The sequence below is a fragment of the Cibotium barometz genome, chromosome 40 (genome assembly GCF_041138505.1).
Source record: "Cibotium barometz isolate CiBa-2024 chromosome 40, ASM4113850v1, whole genome shotgun sequence".
Lineage (NCBI taxonomy): Eukaryota > Viridiplantae > Streptophyta > Polypodiopsida > Cyatheales > Cibotiaceae > Cibotium > Cibotium barometz.
Genome location: NC_141085.1, coordinates 31,223,973 through 31,236,149, shown reverse-complemented (window position 1 = coordinate 31,236,149; position 12,177 = coordinate 31,223,973). Strand labels below are relative to the sequence as shown.

Genomic DNA, 12,177 nt, shown 5'->3' with positions numbered 1-12,177 from the left:
GCAATATTGACTCCCTGTGTTTGTGAAGCTCCAGAAGGAAGAGTCCTAGGTATCTTTGAACTGGGAGGTCGCATCTCGGAAGAGGCAATGGAACCTCCCCCCTGATCTTAGAGTACGTCGGACATCGACGTATGTAGTGCTCCTCCGTCTCGGCCTCGGTATGGCATAGCTAACACATCCTATCCTTTGGTGCAGCCATCCCTAGCCATATCTTGCTGTCTCCACTCTCAATTGGTGGGATGAGGTGCGGATCTGGTCAATCTCACATCTCACTCCAATTGTACCAACTGTACTAGCCATTGTACTAGCTGTACCAGCCCTTGTACTTGTTGCACCAGCTGTACCAGCCATTGTGCTAGCACATTCATCCCCAGATTCTGCTCATCATTGGAGTCCCCTTTTTGGTCCCTTTTCATGGCCCTTGGTTGTGGGCTGGCCACCCTATTTTTGTACTTTTTTCTAGGATTTTCCCATGTCGGGTACCTTTTTCCCAGTCGGCCAGCAGATTCATGTCCAATCGGCCAGGTTCTCATGTCCAGTCGGCCAGCCCCTCTTACCTATAAATAGGTGGGCTGGCCTCCCACTTTTCTCATAGTCTAGTCTTTCTTTTTGCTTCCTCACTTATGAGACTCTTCATGTCTCTTGCTTGGGACTGTATCACTTCAGTATATTCAGCATAGTTGCTTCATATCTCTCTCTCTCTCTCTCTTGCACTCTCTGTTCAGCACACTCTAGTGCTTGTTTGCTTCCGCTCCGTGCACTCATTCATGGTATCATCGCTCCCGGTTCAACGTTAATCTGCTGCCCCAGTCAGCGTTAACTTCCTGCCCCAGATCTGCCTCAGTTTTCAGCACCTTAACATCTGTGTTTTCTTCTCAGTTCTGCTGCTGGTCGGCTGGCTTCTTCCGGCACCTCTCCATTGCAGATTCAGGTCTTCCCTTACTGGTTTGATCTCTAAGATTCCCTTCTTCACCCGTCGGCTGCTCCTTTTCAAGGCTGCAGCATCTATCTTGCTGTGTTTTCTTCCCTACAGGTGGTTATTGCAGTTTTTGGTGTTTTGAGTTGAGATTTGGTGGCTTCTGGTACCTGTGGTGGACACTCCTTCCGAGATTGTGCATTTTTTCTGAGATTGAGCCCAAGCTCTTGTGATGGCTGCCCCGACCACACTTCATATATTCTGTGAGTTTGCAAAGTCGGATGGCTCCAACCACACTTTGTGGAAGGTGAAGGTGAAATGAGCCTTGCGTGGCGTGGATCTCTGGGATTGGCTTGTTACACTTGCCAATGCCACCCCTCCCACCCTTGCTTCCGGTGGTGTGACTCAAGCACAGATTGATATTTGGTAGGCAAATGATCGTTGTGTTTTCACTTTTCTGATGTTGAATTGTCAGGATTCTGTTCTCTCTCATGTGCATACAGCAGATGCTGCATATGAAGTTTTGAAGGCATTTGCAGATCTTTACGAGATTAAGTCTCCGAGACGGATTTTGGCTTTGGAAAAGCAGCTTATGAACTTGTCAGTTTCTGCCTTTCCATCTTTATCTGCTTTCAACTCGAAGATGAAAGATCTCCGGGATGAGCTTGCTGTTTGTGGCAAGGATACCTCTACAGAGGATATGGCTATTCGGCTTCTCTCTAGAGAGGTTTGATGCTTATTTTTAGTGTCTTGTTTCTTCTCCTCGTCCTCTTCCAGTTACTTGGGAGGAAGTTCTCCCCTCCATTATGCAGATTGAGTCTCGCTTTGAGGAGCGGACTGGCACCTCTGGTGGTTTTGATGGAGCTTTGGCTGCACGAGATAAAGGGAAGAATCAACAGAAGAAAGGGAAAGGGAGTTCTTGTCAGAACTCCAAGGATAAAGACAAAGATAAAAGCAGATCTTCTAAAAACAAGGACATTGAGTGTCATTATTGTGGAAAGAAGGGTCATAAATCGCCCCAATGTCACAAGAAGAAGTGGGATGAAGAAGCAAAGAACTCTTCCTCTACAACGGTGTCTCAGACCAAGGATGATGATGGTATTCTTCTATTAGCAGGTACTCGTCGTGTACTTGCTCTTGTGACTTCTTAGTTGCGGTCGTGGATTGTGGATAGCGGTGCTAGTGCTCACATGACACTCCATCGAGATCGGTTCAAGGACTTCACTGCCACGACAGGCGAGATCACTTTGGGTGATTCTTCTTCCGTGCTAGTGCATGGACATGGCACCATCCCCATCTTCCGCTCCTCCGAGGACAAGAGATACTTCTCTCACGTTCTGTACATTCCAGATTTGGAATTTAACCTTTTGTCAATGAGTGCTCTTACAGCTCAGGGTGCGGAGGTGATCTTCTCTCGTTATGAGATTACCATTCGTGATAAGGAGACTGGTAGTATCTTGGCTCAGGGAGTCCAAGATAGTGGTTTGTACAAGTTGACCGCTTTGCTTTCTTCTGGTTCTTCAGCTCTTTGGCATGCTCGGTTTGGCCATTTGAGCTATCAGCTTCTACAGTGAGCTTCGAAGGATGGGTTGGTTGAGCGTTTACTGACCATCAAGGCTCCATATTCTGTTCGTTTCTCTTGTTTACAAGGGAAGCAACACCGAGCCGTCTTTCCGAAGGAGGCAACACACAGATCTTCAACATCACTTGCTCTTGTTCATGCAGACTTATGTGGTCCTATGAGTACTGCATCTTTGAGTAAGGTGTTGTACATGCTCGTGATGGTGGATGACTTCTATAGATATACTTGGGTTTCTTTTTAAAGTCCAAGGATGAGGCTTTTCAACACTTTTGTGATTGGAGGGTTGAGGTGGGAAAAGAGACCGGTTCCTCGGTCGAGGCTCTTAGGACCGATAGAGGGGGTGAGTTTACATCCCAGGAGTTTCAGCAATATTGCAAGGCTCATGGCATTTAGAGACAGCTTACTACAGCATATACTCCATCACAGAATGAAGTTGCAGAGAGGAAGAACAGGACCATTATGGAGATGGGCCGTGCTATGCTTGAGCATTCTTCATTACCTCGACGTTTTTGGGCTGAGGCGGCTTCTACTGCTGTCTACATTCAGAATAGGTCTCCTATTGCTGCGCTTCCAGATAAAACTCCATATGAGGCTTTCCATGGTGAGAAGCCCTCTATTGTTCATTTCCGGGTATTTGGTTGTTTGGCGTATGTACATGTGCCTAAGGAGCATCGTTGCGCTTCTAGATAAAACTCCATATGAGGCTTTCCATGGTGAGAAGCCCTCTGTTGTTCATTTCCGGGTATTTGGTTGTTCGGCGTATGTACATGTGCCTAAGGAGCATCGCTCCAAGTTGGACTCCAAGTCTTAGCGCATGACTTTTCTCGGATACATCACATATCGTCTATATGATCAGAAGTTGTTGTGAGCCGTGATGTGGTGTTCGACGAGACTCCTACATCTTCAGAGGGGGGTGGTGAGCTTCTTCTTCCTTCGCCTCCATCTCCATCTCTGCCTCCTCCTCCTCCTCCTCCTCCTCCTCCTCCTCCTCCTCCCTCTGCTTTTGTTACACCTCCAGTTGTGGATTCTCAGTCAGATGATGATGACTATGCTCCTCCTCCAACGAGTTCGAGCAGATCTGTGCCTGGATGGTATTTTTAGATAGTTCGTGATTCTGGGTTACTTGAGCTTCCTTCTACTCCTCCGCTTGGTTCTCTCAGGCGATCTTCCAGAGTTTTAGGGAAGCAAATTCATGAGGGCAACATGTTTGTTAACTATGCTCTTATGTCCTCTATCATTCATGGTCCTTCTGATCCCACTTCTGTGGACGAGGCTCTTTCACATGAGCCTTGACGTTGTGCTATGCAGGCAGAGCTGGATGCTATTGAACGGAATGGCACTTGGATTTTGGTGCCTAGGCCACTGCAGCGTAAGGTGATTGCTGTGCGTTGGATCTTCAAATCGAAGTTCTGAGTTGATGGCAGCTTGGACAAGCACAAGGTGAGCTTGGTTGCATCACTTCAGTATATTTAGCATTGTTGCTTCATATCTCTCTCTCTTGCACTTTGTGCTCAGCACACTCTAGTGTTTGTTTGCTTCCGCTCTGTGCACTCATTCACATTGTACCAGCTATATCAGTCCTTGTACCTGTTGTACCAACCATTGTACTTGCTGTACCAGCCACTGCACTTGTTGTACCGGTTGAATGGAGAGTCGGCATTTCTACAGCTATGTGCTGGCTGAATTTTATGGTTGCCTCGTGTTCGGCTGTGTTATGGCATTTGTATATGGATAATCCGGCATCTCCCATGGGGAGAGTAAGGCCCTCAAAGCTTGTACATGATATTATTCTCCTTGGGTAATAAAATACTCCAAGGGAGGGGGTCGGCCCATTCCAGCCTCTATGCGGTGTCACATGTGCAAGCTCCATTTTCAGCATTTGTGGATGTTTTGTCCAGCTTTTATGTTTTATGCAAAGTGATGATGGATATGTGTTAAGGCTATGGCTATGTTTAAATGTTTTAATATGCATTGATGGTATCAACAAGTGTGTCAAGGGCCCTAGTTCCCCGGGCACCGCGAGTTTCATCAATAGTGCTATGTATGACCTTTGAGGTCCCCCCCCACACACCCCCCCCCCACCCCCCGAGGCCTGTACTCTGCTAGTGAGACGGACTCAGAGAGTGTAAGAATCCCCCAAACCATCGGTACCCCCATATCTTGCAGTCTCCTCATTAGCTTGGCTCGTGGGACGATATCAAAAGCTTTGTAGAAATCAACAAAGTAGCAGTAGTATGTCTGATGCCCTTGGGCTCTCCCCTCCTCAATGATGGCCTGTAGTGTGAAGATCATGTCCATTGCCTGCCTTGGTGCCCCGAGTCACTGCGCCTTAGCGCACCTGCACAGCTCATGCTCCATAATTGACTCATAGATCTTGGCCAAAGTATGACCGATTGTGATAGTCTTGTAATTGTTGAGGTCCATGGGATCACGTGCCTTCAAAATGGGCACAATGGTGTTGGAGGACTAGTTTGCTGGGAAGCCCTTGCATAAGGCCCTGTTGAACATGTTAACCAAGAGTGGACCCAACACGTCCCTCGCGTGATGAACCGGGGGCGGAAGGAGCTGAAGGGAGGGAAGTCCGAGGAGAAGATTGGGGAAGCGGGAGAGGAGGGGGTGGGGGGACAGCCGGGGGGGGGGAGAGAGAGAGAGAGAGAGAGAGAGAGAGAGAGAGAGAGAGAAGGGAGAACCTGCGGAGAGGGGGTAGGAGCTGCAAGGTCGGGCCTACAGTCTCCACTCTTTGTAAAATAGAAGCTCCTTGGAGGGAAGGAAGCGATATGACACGAGGAACTGACTGCGGTGAGGCTATGTAGATACGAAGTGAGGGCATCCCTATCGTCCAGGCTAGAATTGAAGTGTCGATGGGAGGGGATTCTATCACTCTCCTAATAACACCACCTATCACCTGGAGGAGGGGAAGGTATTCCTTCATAAGACCAGGAAAGCAGAGTGTCACAGGAAAGGCTGAGACGGCAGCAAGGGGGGTCGGACATTGGGTCGAAGCTGAGCTGCCACCTCGCACGGAAGGCTTCATCCGTGCGTAGTGCGACAAGGCTCAGTTGCATGACTGTTCGATGCTACATGCGTATCAAACTCGACTTGGTAATATCCACGCCCCCAAGGATGAATATTAGTGATCTTTCTAGGCTTGTCGATGAGGCTTGCTAGCAAAAGATCCCTGAGTTGTCCAAGCGCCGGGCATCTACCCACAATCTTGTAGACTAAGGTGGAAGCCTCCAAGGAGGCGCAACTGTCGAAGTGAGGAGCTGGAGGCCCGCTTCTGAGAAGGAAAGGCAAGGGATGATGGCCTTGGTCGGGGATGAAGGAGCGGCTGCCATGGAGTCCTCCTGGAAGAGAGACAACTAGAAGATGCCGAAACTTGCCACACGAAAAACTGTCCGAAAGCTGCCCATTCCTAATGAAGCTGAAGAGGAAAGGGCGATGGGGGGGAGTTGGAAACGGGGTAGATAGGTGAAGAGGCAGGGAAGGTAGGGTTGGCGGAGAAGATGAGAGGTGAAGGCGAAAAGGCTGGGCGCAAAGTGGAGGCCGTGTAGAGTGGGGAAAGGGGAGAAGGGGTGGGCGCTAGCGGGAGGAAGCTCCAAGTTGCTGTTCTTCTTCTTCTTTGGCAAGCTTGTGAATAGTTTTGGCCAAAATCAAGATAACCCTCAGAAGACACGCTTCATCTTCTTTTAGATTTTGATTTTCTTGATTTTGAGTTCTTGAGGGCTTCGAGGTCTCATATTGGCTCGACAACAAGGCCCATGCTTTCATTGTGGAGACAAGTTGATTAGGTCAACATACTATCTTCCACGCTATTAGTGACCATCCCGTGTGAATACGGGGATGCCAGGCGCTAGGGTTGCTCAACCATGGCTACTCATAATGGAGGTCATACGAACATGAGCTAGCTTGTGCTTGGACAATACAATATGAGGGTGGAACATTGATATCCAACAGTGCACCTAGTGCAAGTTTCAAATAGGTTTTTCATTTGTGTCTTTGGATGGAAGTTAATTGAATCTACCTCTCTCTGTGCGGTGAAGCTCAACTTGTTGGAGTGAAACCCCAAAGTAATCAGGCATTAAACCTCAACTTTTAAAGTGTAATGCCTCCACTAGAATTGATGGAGAAATGATACCAAGTGTAACATATCCGCTCAAAATTTGAATCCCTACTCAAAAGCTTCAAGCAATTTTAAAGCTAGTTAAAGAAGAAGTAGTAGAATTCTTCCTAGCATCCACCTTATCCAGCTTCACACATTCAAAGAAGAAAGTAAAACTTGTCATGATGTGACAGTTCACCCAGAAAATTCTAGGGACGAATATGAACACCTTAAATAGGTGCTAACTAAACCTATCTAATGCGGAAACCTGTAAGTGATGTAGAGCAAACCCAAACTTGGCAAATGACATGTGGAAGCTTGATGAATAGGATGGGTACTTCAATGGACAGAATTCAGCATTCTTTCGTGAAACGAAGATAACGCACAAGGTAGAGAAATATGTTCAGAAATAGAGAGAGAGAAAGAAAGAAAGAAAGAAAGCTGTATTAACGTCTACTAGAGGCCGAACTCGACCTATGAGACAAATCAATGTACAACTGTCAATGTCTTCTGGATGTCCAGAAAAAAAAGTTCAAAATGAACATGAAATAAACTATGAAAGTACTGAGCTAGTGGGGGGGTGTGATGGATGGAGAGAGAGACAGAGAGTGAGTCGGACACAATATTGGGTCCCGAATACCCTTTGTAGGGCCCCTACCATGAATGGTGTATTTGCTTTGTCAAAATGATGAACAAATAATGCAAATATTTGTGGATCTGATGATTTGATTCTTGACCTTCAACCTTCACCCTGGCTGTAGCTTTCCCCTTGGCTGTCGTGGCCCTTGGAAGACTGCAACCCCTTGTGAATTATGAGATGATTGAATGAGATTCTTGCCCATGCTTCTATAGGCACTTCTATGCTGGTCGGTGGGTACAAAAAGGTAGTTGGCCTGTTTTATAATGTCTAATCATGCTTTAAATCAGGCGCCTCTTTGCTGTTTGTGCTGGCCGCCTCCTGTTGTGCTGTCCAGACTGGCCAAGGCTGGCCGACATGCTGCTGGACTGCCTGTGAGGCTGGCTGACAGGCTGTCCAGGCCACCTAGGCCTGGCCGATAGCCTGTCCAGGCCATCTAGGCCTGGCTGCCCTGCCTGCCCAGCCATGCTTGGCTGTTGGGCAATGCCCATGGGCGCCATGGCCCCCAAGATGGCCCACAAGGGTGGCCTAAGGCCTACCACTTCTCCAAGGCAAGGGATGTAAACACCTTCCTGGGGTAGCCCAAAGGGCTGCCTCCCTTCTTCTACATGCAACTACATGCTTCCTACAAAGATGCTTGGTATCTGGCTGTAAGCCAAACACTTTGGAACACTCGACATCATTCCAGAGGGTGACTCATTGCTTCATGTGCGGGACTTGCACACTTGACCAAGACCATGTACGAGACTTGTACACGTGACCTTGGATGCTTAGAGTGGAACCTTGGCTAACTCATATTGGACTGGGGCTCACATGGGACTCCAGGACTCACTTGCTGTGCAGGTATGTCCACGTGGCATCCAAGTGCGGGATACATGTGACATCCCCTTTTGCTTAACTTGACAGAAGCTGCATAGCCTCCAGATAGGCCATCAATAAAGCCGGATGGTCGTTGAAAAATTCTTTGTCAAGACTCAAGCCAAACCGCTTTGTGAGTCCCTCTGTCTTGAAACTTCGTGAGGAATTGTCTTTTTGAAGGGGTGTAGAAAGATATGCTCAGGAACCATCACTTCAGCTTCATCACAATAATGTATGGTTCCACTTTTCCCTTAATCTTTGAAGGGATTGGATGTGCATATGGTTTGAGCCAATCGACATGGAACACATCGTGCAGTGGTGTAGAAAGATATGCTCAGGAACCATCACTTCAGCTTCATCACAATAATGTATGGTTCCACTTTTCCCTTAATCTTTGAAGGGATTGGATGTGCATATGGTTTGAGCCAATTGACATGGAACACATCGTGCATAGTTGAGCTCGTAGGTAACTTCAACTTCATGGACACCTCGTTGATCTTTCTGTGGATAGGAAACGAACTGAAGCTTTTGAAAGATAACTTTGGGCATCACTTGCCCACTTGATCTTGTTACGACCCTGTGTTTTTCTCTTGATAGTATGCAAGTGTGCACGGGGACATGGTGGACAGTGTGAATGGTACCAGTTTGGGGCCAAGTGATTAAAGTCCTTTCTCATAACCCATGGGGACAAAGGTTTAAAAGCCTTTAAAAATAAAAGAACCCCTTTTAGGGGATAGTCGTGGCCCTTACACTATTATTGGGGCCTATGCTTCTTTTGGGGAGAGTCGAGTTGCAGGTTCAGGCGTGTGTGCTTTTTAGCTTTCTCTAAGGGGAAATCGTGGGCTGGACTGCACGTGGGCTAAATTGAGAAGCAGGGCTGTGAAGCAATCTCTCTCCCTCTTTGCAACAGGTTGGCGATTGGTGTGGGCTGTAGAAAAACGCAGGATTGCAGGGGCAAGAAGTGCAAGGCTGGATGGTGCTCTCCTTTTCTCTCGTTGTTGGTGGCTGCAGAAGGTGCAGTACGGCAAGAAGTGGGACTGAACAGGCACACGCGCTTACTCCCTCTTTGCAACAGGCCGGCGGGCTGGTCAGCAGGGAGGCAGGGCTGAACTGCGTTTTCTCTCTCCTTTGGAAGGGGGGACGGGCAGACTGCAGGCCAGCGCACAGAGTTGAACAGGCTTTTCTCTCTCTCTCTCTCTCTCTCTCTCTCTCTCTCGTTTGGAAGGGGAGCGGGCAGAATTGCAGGAGGACCAGAGGAATGTTTTTGAAACTGTTTATGGTCTCTTTTGGTTAGCTGCAAGTACAGCTGTGTGTATGGGTTTCTGGCTGCAAGTATAGGGTCACCTGGATGTGTTTCTTGGCATGGAAGTGATGCAAGCCTACCCCCCTTCTTTTTGTTGGCAAACTGCAGGTTTGGTTGCGCGTTTTGACGCACCATCTGAACTCGTCTTCGAGTCGCTCAAGGTAGTGGGGCAGTAGAAACCGTTGCTTAAGATCGAAGATGAACTTGTCTTAGACATAAGCTGCCATACCTAATCTAGTGTATGAGCCCATCGAGTCCACCATGGGATGGCCTCGCCCTCTAAATACCAACCGGGCCAAGATCACTCTGTTCGTATCATTTTTTCTAATAGCGGCAAATTAAGCTTCAAATTGATGCAGCCAAGAATAAAGAGTTGTGGGGTTGAGTTTACCATTATACTTTCTGAAGTTCATTCTATGGAGAGGATGACTCCAGGAAGAAAGGAGGATCACTCGAGGAAGAAGATGGTGTCGCTTGAGTCTAAAGTCGCAAGAAATCTTTCGTGCTCCACGCGTCGCCTGGCGTCTTCTTATGTGGCAGCACGGGATGCTGTCACACGGTCTTCCATCAATGGAATCTCCAATGCTCCTGCAACTCGAGTGTTGAACTTGGTTGCGGTAGCAACCCTCCAGAATCCGGAAGAGGATCTGCTATCGGGGTTTGGGGAGGGAGAAGGAGACGGAGAAAAAGGGGTGGAGTATGCGTTCTTTCTTCTAGGGCCAAGATTTACGCCTTCTGCTTGTCCAACTTGGTGTTCTGGTTTGTTGTCTGGAACATCTCGTGCACACTCATGTCTGCCACCCCTGAAGGACTGCCTGGTGCTCCTCGTTATGGAATTCTTTGTTCTCTCTTCGTCGAAGTTCACCCTAGCTGGAATATGCAACTCCTTTCCGGATTGCAACAAAACCATCCACTAGGTATCAGAGCCTTCTTCTTCAAGTGTGAAGATTCAGCCAGAAAACCAAAAAAAAAGAGAGGAAAAAAAGTCGCTTGTGTGGTTGGTTTCTAGACTCCGGAGGACCAACCCTTTCAGTGTGACTGATGTCCCTTGAAGGACGGTTGGTTTTTAGCCTCCGGAAGCCTCCAAAGAGTCTCCCACATGCAAATGTAACATGCGGAAGCTTGATGAATATGATCGGTACTTCAATAGACATAATTCAGCATTCTTTGGTAATGAAGATAATGCACAAGATAGAGAAATATGTGCACAGAGAGAGAGAGAGAGAGAGAGAGAGAGAGAGAGAGAGAGTTGGGTCTCGAATACCCTCTGTAGGGCCCCCACCACGAATGGTGTATTTGCTTTATTAGAATGATGAACAAATAACACATATTTGTGGATCTGATGATCTGATTCTTGACCTTCAACCTTCACCCTGCCTGTACCTTTCCCCTTGGCTATCCTGGCCCTTGGAAGACTGCAACCCCTTGTGAATTATGAGATGACCGAATCAGATTCTTGCCCATGCTTTTATAGGCACTTCTATATGCTGGTCGGTGGGTACAGTAAGGCAGTCGGCCTGTTTTATAATCTCCACAACCTGTCTAATCATGCTTCAAAAATCAGGTGCCTCTTTGCTGTTTGTGCTGGCAGCCTCCTGCTGTGCTGTCCATACTGGCCAAGGCTGGCCGACATGCTGCTGGCAGATGGTCGCCTTCTGCTGGACTGCCTGTGTGGCTGGCCGAGGCCCGACAGGCTGTCCAGGCCACCTAGGCCTGGCCGACAGCCTACAGCCTGTCCAGGCCATCTAGGCCTGGCTGCCCTGCCTGCCCAGCCGTGCTTGGCTGTTGGGCAATGGCCATGGGCACCATGGCCCCCAATATGGCCCACAAGGGTGGCTTAAAGTCTACCCCTTCTCTAAGGCAAAGGATGTAAACACCTTTCTGGGGTAGCCCAAAGGGTTGCCCCCCTTCATACTCATTGCTTCATTTGCTTGATGACCAAGACTATGTACGGGACTTGTACACTTGACCTTGGATGCTTAGAGTGGAACCCTGGTTGACTCATCGTGGACCGGGGCTCACGTGGGACCAGTTTCCACCCTAGGTCCTGCACCTGCTGTAGAGATATGTCCACATGGCATCTAAGTACGGGATGCACGTGACATAGTACTGACAAAGGATTTCATCTTCGTGGCTTAAAGGCTCAAACATGTCAGATGGTCATGGAGGAGACTCTCTAGAGATGATGTACCTATTAGATCCATGCAAGTGACCCTAGTGTCCAAACCACTTTTTGATTCCCAACCACACATGTTGGCATGTGATAGGGATATTCCCCTTATTGTGCTTTATCATCCTGTCATGTGATGTCTGCCACATTATCGAGTCATGTTAAATGACCATCTAGATAAAGGTGTCCATCACACGATGCAAATTGACCAACTAACTAGCAATCTGAGAATGCTCCAAATTGATGATCCCACATGCATATCCACATAAGCAAAAGTGATATGGATGAAGTCCATGACTTGTCGCATCATCTCCTGTATATGAACCATGTGTACTCATGTGATGTCATCATCAAAATGCATGGCGAACTATGTATGTCTGAATGCACTGTTGAAAAGTACGGCTGGACTAAGGTATCGATGGATGGTCATCTGATGTGATACCCATCATCTGACATATCAAAACTGAAGTAGGGATCTAACTAAAACTTTGCTGGATAATCAGAAACAGGAATGAATTGGGTGCTTGAGAAGGAACAAAGCTATTGTAGATAGGAAAGCTGCTACTTAAACCCATAAGCCTTTACTAGAGAAACCCCATATGCCTAATA

The 12,177-nt window shown here is 47.8% G+C and overlaps 1 protein-coding gene across 2 annotated transcripts in view; it reads left to right on the top strand.

The window, feature by feature from the left end:
* LOC147615407 (uncharacterized) overlaps positions 1 to 12,177 on the top strand; it is a 54,641-nt gene that overhangs the window by 30,893 nt on the left and 11,571 nt on the right. The gene's annotated exons all lie outside the window — the stretch shown is intronic.